The sequence below is a fragment of the Cryptotermes secundus genome, unplaced genomic scaffold, assembly GCF_002891405.2.
Source record: "Cryptotermes secundus unplaced genomic scaffold, Csec_1.0 scaffold66, whole genome shotgun sequence".
Lineage (NCBI taxonomy): Eukaryota > Metazoa > Arthropoda > Insecta > Blattodea > Kalotermitidae > Cryptotermes > Cryptotermes secundus.
This window is the reverse complement of record NW_019731262.1, coordinates 2,654,011-2,666,386: the sequence shown is the minus strand read 5'-3', so window position 1 is coordinate 2,666,386 and position 12,376 is coordinate 2,654,011.

Here is a 12,376-nt window from a genome sequence, read left to right as displayed (position 1 = left end):
AATAATCTTCCCTAGCAAAGTAAGAAATACCTCCTGATTTTTTCATTGACCCCAGAGAACTGCATGTCGAGTGGTACTGTTTTAGAAGTCAAACTTTGACTTGGACAAATCTGTAAGAGATCCTTGAATCGCCGTCTGCGCAACTCGCACTTCGCCTTTGTCTCTCAGAACACAATCAAGAGAGGTTCAGCCACAAGCACATACATGCAATGCTGATTAAAAGCAATTTGTTACAACCATCCCTTGTTCCCCGTACAAACAAAGGACTGTTTTCTTTGTTTTTGGTCTACGTTTGACCCAATTCCTGTATTGCATGCCGTAAACACATATCCCTTTGATTTAAGTTAGAAGATTTTTTTTACGTGTGATATTTCAAAGTAACTACGTGAAAGTAAATTAAATAGATTTCAGATTTAATATTATCCTTCCCCACCACGGCGGCCCGGGTTCGATCCCGGGGTCTGGTCAAGTGGGATTTGTGGTGGACAAAGTGGCGCTGGGGCAGGTTTCCTCCGAGTACTTCGGTTTCCTCTGCCAATCTTCATTCCACCAATTGCTCCACAATCACCGTCACCTATCATCTGGGACTCGTACAATAGGCCAGAGGTGGCCGCAGTACAAGGGACTTAGTCCCACCCCACTAGCAAAAAATAATATTATCCTTTAATTTACCATATATTCTATAAATCTAACAGATACGTGTATGGGGTAAAGTTCTCCTTGTGCTTAACCAAATCATGAAGATGTATGGGGGAGTGGAGTCATAGCTGCACCGTTCTTAAATCTCTCAGTACTCTGAGGATGCGAGTAGTCAGCTACTGCCGCTTTACCCCCAAGAAATCAGACCAAAGTACCTATGGGACAGAAGGTTGGGTACGTCCCATAGTCCTGTCTTGAAAGCTGTGGAGAAGAGAAAATCTCTTTCCCTTGATGGGATCGAACCGCGATTCATCGATCGTCCTGGTCATAGCCTGATCGCTATATCGACTGAGCTATCCCGTTTCATAATCTATCTATCTTCATTACATTCTATTTCCGGATGAGGCTAGACCTGTTTCTCATTTCGGCAGGGTTCAGGCCGACTAGAGAACCAGCTCAGCTTTCCATTCAGTGGGCACAGGGGACTCATTCTCCCCTAATTAAGCGACTACAACGTGACGCTGACCACACATCTCGATCTAGTGTAGAGGTGAAGAATGCGTGGAGCTATACCTCCTGTATATATTCATGGCCTGGTGTTTAATTAAGAATAGTGGAAACTTTACCCTTACTTTTAAACATCGTTCATAACATTCCCGATATATTTGCGCCTCTTCCTGCTAATCATTAGTTGTAATTATATATTTTCAGGGCAATTAGGGACCCGATGAGGGGTAGTGGTTTCAGACGTAATGTACAGATGTCATGTCAATCACTCTTGTATGCGGAGCCCCACAGTGCTTTGTCCATATTGTGCACGTATTCTTGAGCCGCCAGTTGGGCCCCTGAGGTGGGGCTCAAGAGGGCCTTGACCCGCAAAAGAACTGACCGCTTACCCAATGGACCGATCTCTAACTCAACCCAATCGTGGAAAACATCTGTGCATTCACGGGGGTTTCACTCTGAGCGAGACAGAAGTTGAAGAGAGAGATTGCATGAAAGGCAAAATGCGAAGGGTGGATGGGAGTAGAATAGGAGCAATGGCTTTTCAAATCTCAAAAGAATAGCCCCCTCTTTTACTATTTTTGTATTCCATATTTCTGTCTTTTTTCTCTCTCTCTTTTTTTTTTTTGCCCCGTCATGCTATGGGATAGATGTGTACACACGAGGCACCAAATGTATGTACATTGAGGGTAACTCAGCGGTTTGACTGGCCGAACTCCGTTGAGGATGTTCAAGATATGATATAGGTCTTTTGGGGAGGATTTTCAACCTGTTATAGTGGTCAGTCCTTGCGTTTTCATCCCCCTCAAACTGCTTTAGAAACATTTAAAAGGCCGACAGAAGTGGCTTTAGGTAGTTGGGGTAAGAGCTCTTTAGAGAAAATGTTACAAATATGTATTCTCATCGAAATGGAGAAATGGCCATAACTGCAGAATATTTGAAAACTTTTTTCAGAAGCAAGCTTATTTGGATTTGAGGTTCTTACAGCAATGACCAAGAATAGTACCATATGTTGGGATTTTGTGCTCTGTAATCTGTAGGAGTTAATTGCCATTTCAAAGAAATTTACTACCTCCATCTTCAGGGTCGAATAATAAGTGAAATAAAAATCGGGTCTGCTTGCTCAGTGTTCCTTGTTAGTTTCTTGTTTGGCTTCGACCCTGAAAATTGAGGGTGAATTTGTACCGAATTACAAGGCGTTAAAACCAAGAAATAAATCTTATTATCAACGAAATGTATTTTTCCGAATATCTTCAAATATTTCAAACGAGACAATTTCCATGAGATGCATCTTGATGGGTACATGAGGAAGCTGTAAGGTGTCCGGTCATGCGAACATGGTGGATGTTACAAAATTAAAAATTCTGGACGAAACTCGATGGAGAGGAGTCCCTTTCGCGAAGTCAGACTCGTCAAGTAATGCTCATTTTCATGATGCATGGGCTCTCCAGCGAACCCTGTGTTCAGCCAGATGAACTCAGTCCACTTCTTCAAAAGCAGTTACAATTTTAATATTCTCTTCCATCTAAGCCTGGTTATCTCAGGCGGTATAGTTGCTATGATGTACGACCATAGCGTTGAGTTTCGATTCCCGGCAGGGGCGAAAGAATTTTGCGGCCCACAAAACGTAATTTCCAGTGGGCACTGGGATCTCTCTGCCCGGGGATAAAGCGGCAGGAACTTGAATGTGACCACTCTTTTCCATAAAATGCAGAGGTACATTTTTATTTACTATCTATTCATCGATGTTGTCAGCAGTTCAGATGATATAAGGTCCAAAAGTAGGATGATTAGCGAATTGGAGGTGTTTCAGGTTAATTATGTGTGGAGATATATCTCCACTCACACATGCGTCTTCATGGGTGGTGCTTAATTAAGTACAGAGACAATTTTATCTTACCTCTCATTCTACCTATCTATCTGCCTGTCTGTCTGTCCGTCAGTCCTTCTTTCTATCTATCAATTTATCTATCTATCCATCTATCTATCTGTCTATCTATCTATCTATCTATCTATCTATCTATCTATTTATTCCTGTTGCTCCCACTTGGAATGTAGAACAACGGTAAAATGTTTATTTCACTTCAGTTTCTTAATCATAGGCACTTGGTAGTACACCTTGGAAGAGGAATCAGACCGTCGCAAGGTCGCTACCTGTACACAAACACAGAAAACACAAACATCCACGCCTTGAGTTGGATTGAATCCACGATCCTAGTGTTCGAACGGGTGAAGATATCTCATGCCTCAGACCGGGTGTCCGCAATGCCGGCTGCGGATTTTTCAAGTGTTAGATTAAATTGAGATTTTTGCATTTTGGGGTTCTCAAGGCGGTGAGTAAAGAGTACAGGCTTCTGGGTTGTAAGGCGTGTAGTTCTGAGAGAGCCAGATATCACCTACTTCTGGATCGAGGAGTGAGACAAGCAACAAACCAGGAGCCAAGCTGATGGAATTTAAACTGAAATCGACGCTGTAAATGACAGAAAAATGGATAGAGAACATTCACCCGTGAGCACTATTAAATGTAATAAATATATTAGCAGCCGTTTGAACTAAATATCTTATATTCTACCCTCGATTTCCTTCCCCCCCCCTTTCCTGCTTCTTTCAGATCGGTTATTTGGGTGAATATGAATCTATAAGCGACATGTATGGGGATGGGAGGCTGGCAGAGGGGTGGGAATATATGGTTTACCCCACCATCAGTAAAACGAACTTTTACACACAAAACGGGTCCCTATTTATGATGATAATCTTTGGTATCTATCTCTCTGTAGAGGTGTCATTTTTCATAAGCTATTGCAGTGGTCATTCATGAACAGACATCCGCCAGTTGTGAGGGTCCTAGGAAGTTAGGGGGTCAAACCTTTTTTGTACGTTCGTGCAAGGGAAGTTCTGTGCTAAATGCCAACAACTCTACTCGATCTGATAGTTTGCTGAAATTGAGGTGTGACAAAATTTGTAAAAATATTTTAAATAAAACCGAGATATGATGTAATTATATTGTCATGTGTATGAGTGAGTATAGACGAGGTTTAGATTGGTAATAGGATTTATTGAACTCTCACAACTCATAACTACAAGTGAGGATTATGCTCTCACTGTTCTACACACTTCATAAATCACTTAGGGTACACTAGGTCTTCTCAGTCTGTTATAGTCTTCACTAGCCGTTGCTTGGAAACGGCTTGCAACGGCGGACGTTCTCCTTCCTACGGGTTCCCGAACTGTCCCCGACCTCAGCTACCAGCTTCTCACAGCCTCAGCTAGCAACAGCTGAACCCCAGCAGTTATCTAACTCGTTAATTGCAGCAGATAACTGGTCCAGCTTATATCTCGGCACGGACCGTACAGAAAACACTGTTCCTTTGTTGCTGTTTATGGGCCGCTACATACTAACGGCCGTCGTAAAGTTGCTCATTTCGTGGTCTTTGCCTAGCAACGGGTCTGCATACTACAATACAAATTCTTGATTCTGTAGTGTTTTTTAAAGAAAGGGCTGGAGTGGTTGCAGCTCGTGACTAGAAAAAATAAAAAAGGGTTGTTAAAGAAATTTGTGAAAATAACTGAGGAGAGAGAAGAAAAGTGGGAGGACTCCAGCTGACATATTTGGAAGATCTAGAGAATGTTATACGAGAGACGAATGTGAAGATTTGGAGGCAAAAGGCAAACAATAGAAGGAAGTGGGCATCTTTCGTGAAGGGGTCAAGGTCAATAAGTGGTCATAGAGCCCAGGAGTACAAGGTTTTGGCTGCTGCTTGTTGATTGTCCCTCCTCCCCCCGAAACGTCGGTAAGCTTCTCGGAAGTTAGTCTTCTTCAGGTTTATTTTTATTTATTGTATTACACAAAAATATGTTCACTAATTTATATATATTATAATAATGCATATTTTATACATAGGTCGGATAAAAAGTAGTGGCAACACCTCTATAGTTCTGAAATGACTTTATTACCTGAGGTAAACACACTTACATTCCTTCAATATAATTGCCCATGTGTACCACCTTCTGCCAAATTTGTGGAAGGTGTCGTACACCATCAGCGCGTCCACTTCTGTTGATGTCCAGCAGTGACCGCCCTACAGCACGAATAATCTCCTCTCTTGTGTTGTAACGTGTCCCTCGCAGTGGTTCTTTCATTTTGGCAAAGAGATCATAATCGCACGGACTCATATCGGGTGAGTACGGCGGATGCTGCAGTATCTCCCATCGCCAGGAGATCCTCGACAGCGTCAGCAGGGTGAGCCCTTGCACTGTCATGAAGGATGATGGGGTTCGTTGCCAACAAGTGTCGTCGCTGGACAGTGCTGGACAGTAAACACAGGAAATTGCAGTAGTAGGCAGCGTTTACTGTCTGTCGTTGAGGTACAGTGTGGTGCAGTATCACTCCATCAGTGCCATATGCCACAATGAACATCGCCTTCACATTACTCTGTGTAGGGCGCACTCTCTTTGGACGAGGAGAGCCAGGATGCTTCCATTCATTTGATTGTCGCTTCAAGTGCGGTTCGTATTAGTGAGCCCAAGTTTTGTCCAGATTGACGATCCTTCCAAGGAAGTCGTCACCTTCCCTCTGGTACCGGTCGAACAAGTCCTGTGCAATTGCATAACGTTGCCATTGTTGCACCTCGGACATTAAATGGAGTACCCAACGCGCTGCAATTTTGCCGTGTCAAAAAATTTCGTGCAGAATGTGGAGCACGGTTTTGTGACATACGCCTACCTCAGCAGCTAACTCCCGCTCAGCCCATCGACGATCGACATCCAGCAAAGAAGCAAGAAGCTGAATTGTGTGGTTGTGAACATGGGGTCGTCCTGAACGACGGCTGTTCTGAATGGCATCCCTCCCTTCACGGAACAATTTCACCCATCGTGCCACTGTGTGATATGGCAAAGCAGCATCACCACATGCTTCTCGCAGTCCCTGATAACCGTTTTGTGCACTACGACCTCGTGCAACTTCAGTTTTTATCCAGGAGCGTTGTTCTTGTTTCGTAAACATGTCGTTAGGGCGCTTGAACTGGGCTCCTGCACTTCAAGACGATGCACAATGCAACTCAATGAAACATAACCAGAGCCACTAACTGCACTACTTCAACTGAACTTCTGCTATCAGCTACAGGTGGCGCTAGTGCCACCTGACGCACATCTTTCATGTTACAGCAGTGTTGCCACTACTTTTTATCCAACCGTGGTATATACGTTAGAGCTATCGCTGTAATAGGTCGTGGAGGCCATGAGGGTTGTGAGACGTCGAGGCTGCCACATTTTCTAGACAGGCTCACAGATGGCGGTGAAGTTGTCAGCCTTACGCGCCGGCCGCCCTTTACCTCCAAGAAGATTCCAAGAAGATTCCTGGTACTCATTTCTGTCAGAGGCCGAGTAGACCCTAGGGCTATAGTGCGTCTGGAAGGATTGGGTCAATTGAAAATCCCAATTGCCTCGTCGGGAACCGAACCTGCGACCTTCCCACATGTAGCCTAGTGCCTTAACCAATTACGCTACCACGTGCCCTAAACAATTAGTGTAAGAAATATGAAATTATACCTGGGTTATAATGTATTAAGAACCGCGCCATAAAGAAATATGGGGGGAGTGAAGGCACAGTTCCATCATTCTTAACTTCGACAGTAGATATAGGTGAGTTGTCAGTTCCAAGCTCCTGCCTCCTTACCCCCGGAAATTATCCCCCGGTGCCCATTGTATAGGAGACTGTGTGGTTCCCAGAGCCGGTCTGGATGTTGTGGAGAAGATATAGTCTCTTGCCTGTACCGAGAATCGAACCCCGCTTCCTCTGTCCTCTAGCCCGTAGCGCAGTTGCTATAGTGACTGAGATATCCCGGTTAGTGTAATATTTTAAATATTTATAAATAATATTTCTATGGCAAGTAATTAACAAGATGAATGCAGTTACAAATTAAAAGAGGCCCAAATAGTATCTAAGCCGCTGAAGGCAGACACAAAACATTGCTGGAACAGCAGCTAGGACGCCGTTATGGCTGTCACTGGATATCGTCCTAACCCGCACACCCGGCTTCCATATGCGTGCGTGTACTCTTCGTCTAGAGGACACACTCAAAGCTGTGTGACGCTGATCGCTCATGGTGTCGTCGGAATTGCTGAACTATTCCTAACAGTTCCTTAGTTATTCGCTGCTGATTGCAAAGCACGTGGTGATTTCTGCTCTTTGAAGCGCCTACTGCGAAAAGATTGTGTGGAGGGGTAGCTTTCATTGAAGGATCCAGGAGTAAATACTGGGGACACTTTAAGGACATTATTTTTCAGAATATGACAGAAGAATATTTTGGATCTATGTATGATTTGATGATCTCACAGTGGCGGTTTCTTGCTTGGCTTATTCTTCGAGCCTGAAGATTTAATCTACATGTCCCTTCGAAACGTCGGCTGACTTTCAAAGAACTACATGGCGTTATATCCCAGATGCTGAGAGAAAGCAAGATTTTCGTCACGTTATTATTTAATTTCGCATCGGTCTTCGTAAGATTCATACGGTGCCTCCTGTACAATATAAGCTTTGTTGCACGTCATGTGGAGGATGATCTACGTGAGCTGAAAGCGAAGATGTGGAGACAAACGGCAAATACTATAGATGAAGGGTGATATGTCCCAAAGAGGGCCAAAGTTCATAGAGGACCATAGGGTCGAGGGGCAATCAAGATGCCTGTCATCTTAAGAAGGTTAACGAACTTTACTGTACACCATTACGTTATTTGCACTGAGTACGTAAAATTAACGCCTAAGCGTTCTCACGTTTCACTCAGAAAGTCAGTTGAAAGATAAGGATAAACTTTGATAGGCTTATTGTTAGAGAAACTCGGTAACGTAGTTGGTTGAAACACTATGTTACAAGCCGAAAGATCCAGGGATATATTGCCTGTGACGTCATTGGCTTTTCCAGTTGACTTAATCCTTCCAGCCGCACTATAGCCCTGGGGTCGACTCAGCCTCTAACAGAAATCTAACAGTAATCTTTCTTGGGGTAAAGGACGACCTGCCAGCCGGCGAGTAAGGCTGACAACCTTACCGCCATCTCTGAACCGAATGTCTAGATAATGTGGGACCCTCAACGTCTCACAACCCCATGTGCCTCCACGGCCCGTTACAGGGATAGCTTTACCCTTTTTACCTTTTAGGCTAATTATTTAAAAATATAATTGTTTTAAGGGATGTGACATGTAGTTTTGTGTATAAACCGTATCTAGACCATCTATTTTCAACATATAACTGAACCACAATCGTCGTATCCGAGATTTCGTTGGATATATATGACTTTATTTCCTCCCGTAAGATTGCCTACTCTGGGTACGGTGTACCCAGAGTAATGCTTGGGCAAAGAGTAGTTATCAAATATAGACGGTAGCAGACCGTGGTGGCCCATAGTGCTGTGAGAGATGGAGGCTCACAGATGGCGGTGAGGTTGTCAGCTTTACGCACCCGCCGCCTTTTACCCCCAAGATTATTTCTGGTACTCATTTCTGTTAGAGGCTAAGTCGACCCCAGGTTCATAGTGCGGCTGGAAGGACTAGGTAAATTAAAAAAAAAATCCACCACATCGGGATTCTATCCCGCGACCTTCCGGCTTGTAGCATAGTGCCTCAACCAACTGTAAAAAATATATAGCTGTATTAAATAATGTACCAATTTAATTGTATTCCAATGAGCAATGAGGCTTTTTGCGTCAGCAATCGCGTCAATGTGGAGTTAGTATCCGAAGTTTCGAAAACAATTTTCATGCCCATCATCAGGGTGTTGTAGAGTGTAATTCCCGCCAGTTTTATTTATATCAATGATTATGTTATCTTCTGAAGAGGATGAGAAGTAAGCTAGCCTTCTTAGGCATGGTGTTCAGGAGCGTGTGGTGAACACAAGGATATGAAGCACTGAAGATCACATGTGCACCCTATCATGGCCCTTGTGTCCGCTTAGTGACGTCAGCATCAGACCCCCACATCGTCGCAGTTACGCCTCCCACCGACAAGTTCCACTTTTTATTACTCTTACGTCCTAAACGTTCCTTTACAAATATATATATTTTTTCTTTTTCCTCTTTAGGTTTTCTTTACTTCTTTTTAGTCGGTTTGTCCATCTTTGTCGCCTTTCTTCGCTACAAGTGATGCCCATCTGGAGACCTTCTTTCCATATGACTTTTTTTTTAACAAACAAACTTAAAATATACTTTCCAACCGTCGTCCATGTAGGCGACATATGGGACTCGAACTTTGAACTGTGAACCAGACATCTTGTTTTGCCACCACAGCGCATCTCTCCCTCTTCGACATTTTCTTTCAGCGTGTCCTTTTGTAGGTTAAATAATGCGCCGTCGGTTAGACTACACTGTGAGATCGTAATCTGGGATGATGAACTGTTAGCGCTGCAGCTTCCTGTTCAACAGATCCCGGGTTCAAATCTAGGCTCGAAGAATAGACATTCTGTATGAAGGTGTTCAGACTTTTCTTCACTCTCTACCTCCAGGCATACGCTAGGATTGAACCTTAACTTAGGCCACGACCACTTCCTTCCACATTCTTCCCACTTCATTAATATTTAATTATCTTTTGATGCTACAAACTCTGGACTACGGACAGTGATGATAAGGATTCCGTAAATCAATAAAATACCACAGAAATATCTTGAAACTCGGTTATGCTACGATATCTCTGGTTCGATACCTGAACCTTGAGTGAACTGAACACAGAGTAGGAGTACTAACCACTACGCTGTGAAATTCCTTGAAAGGGGGAAAAAAATTGACTTGGTTTGAAATATAATTGATAAATAACTTCCCTCAGACAGCTTTCCTGTTCACTTCTATAAAACCGTTATTGCATTTGGAAATAATTTATACACATTTTTTCTTCTTTTTTTTTTTTTACATTGGCGCTACAGCCCTCATTTGGGCCTAACCCTACCTCCACGAAACTCTCCCTTTCACCTTCGGTTTTACTAGATTTTAGACATATGATAGGATTCCTTGGGCGGGTGATCAGCTCGTCGCAAGGCCTCTACCTGTACACAAGCACAGAAGAACGCACACAAACATCCATGGTCTGAGTGGGATTCGAACCCACGATTACGACTTCCGAGCGAGCGAAGACAGTGCATGCCTTAAACCGCTCGGCTACTGTGACCGGCAAGTGTACACATTATGCTCCTTGAATACATGTAAGAACCCCTCTGAAGTAAGAAGAGACACAGCGGATGACTGTAGAGTAACTGCAGTTGTCAGTACAACTGCCATGTGGCATCAATTCTGGGTCCAACATAAATTCCTTCTTCTGTTTCTTTGCCTAACAGAAGATTTCAGTATGTCGGTCTGTCTGTTAAATTACTTTTGGCCCTCGCCAGCACCATTAATCTTGGTTTCAGGATCTCTTCGGTACCCATGACCATATTTTTGTTCTTTCGAAGACAATTGCGTGTTTTGAAATAGGGATTTCTTTTCAACGAGAGAAAGGGTCTTGACTATCACTGGTCACTCCCCCTCTGCTTGGGGTGACTCAAGCGCTCACTCACTCACTAACAAGCCCGGTGGAGTAAAATGCTGCTGATCCTCGCCAGCACAGTTATTCTTAGTTTCCAGTCTTACGGGACTCCTGATCACATTTTATTTTCTCACGACTCTGAAAACTCCTGTAATTCCCGTCCATTTGAGCATGTATTTCGTGTAGGTAATACAGTATTTATAAATTCAGTTCGTACTTCATAGGAAACACTTGTCTCTTACAATGATAAGTCAGTTAATGTTTTTATGGAAATAATCGTTCTTTACGTGAAAGGAGAAGTTCATGGAGGTAGGCCTAGGCCCACTGGGGCTGTAGTGCTAACGAAAAAAAATCGTTCTTTACTACGTCAACAATATGAAAGGTAAAATGCACTCTGTGGGAAGTTGCGGACGTAGAAACACATGATACATACTGAAGGCACTGTACTTAAAGGTTAACCTTAGTTTGCCTCTGGCAGTTCTGAATTTGTACGTGCAAACAGATTACAATATGGGAAGATGTAATCAGAATGTCGTAGTTTGTTGCATTTAGTTTTGTACATGCCTCGTTGTATTCGTGCCGAATCGGTAATGCATACAATTGTGTACCACTGCCATGTCTTTTAATTAGTCATTAGAAGAAGTGGACACATTGGCTGTGTTCCAATGTTCGTGTTCTAGAACACGTACCACGGGACCTCGGAACACATCTCCTGGATCGTTTAGCAAAGGAATACATCATCTATGGTTCCGTTGGATTCTTACATTAGTAAATTTATCTAAAGGGTTCATCCAGTTTTGTCTGTAGTCGTCTATTTTTTTCATACTTATTCAATTTTAAGCTCTTTCCTAATTATTCTTTCATAACCCTTCAAAGCCCAGGCGTTACTATATACTACGCATATCATATGCTATGACACACTAGAACTTTGCATTTTCCCAACGTTTCCAAACCAACGATTTGGACTGAGAGTTTGCATGAAATTAGTAATGATAATGGAGTTAGAGTAGTAAACTTTGCCACATCAAAAAATCTTACCATCAAAAGTACAGTGTTCCCACATCGTAACATCCATAAATTTACTTGGACATCTCCTGATGGGAACATACACAATCAAATAGGCCATATTTTGATAGATAGGAGACGGCAATCAAGTATACTTGATGTCCCATCATTCAGGGCAGCAAATTGTGATACTGACCACTACCTGGTGGTGGCAAAGGTTAGGGAAAGCTGGCAGTGAGCAAAAAAAGAATGCACAGAGTCCATATGGAGAGGTTCAATCTCAAGAAATTAAATGAGGTAGAGGGTAAAGAGCAGTATTGTGTTGAAATCTCAAATAGCTTCACGGCTTTGGAAAACTTAGAAACTGAGGTGGATATTAATAAAGCTTGGGAAACTATTAGAGAGAATATAAAAATGTCTGCCAAAGAGAGTGTAGGTTATTATAAACCGAAGAAGCATAAGTCATGGTTCGATGAAGGATGCTCAAAATTATTAGATCAAAGAAAGCAGGCCAAACTGCAGTGGTTACAGGATCCAAGCCAGTTAAATGGGGATAATCTGAACAATATAAGACCCGAAACCAGCAGGCATTTCAGGAATAAAAAGAGGGAATATCTGAAAGACAAAATTGATGAGTTTGCAATGAACAGTAAGAACAAGAACATTAGAGACCTGTATAGAGGAGTAAATGACTTTAAGAGGGGTTACCAACCTAGCAGTAACTT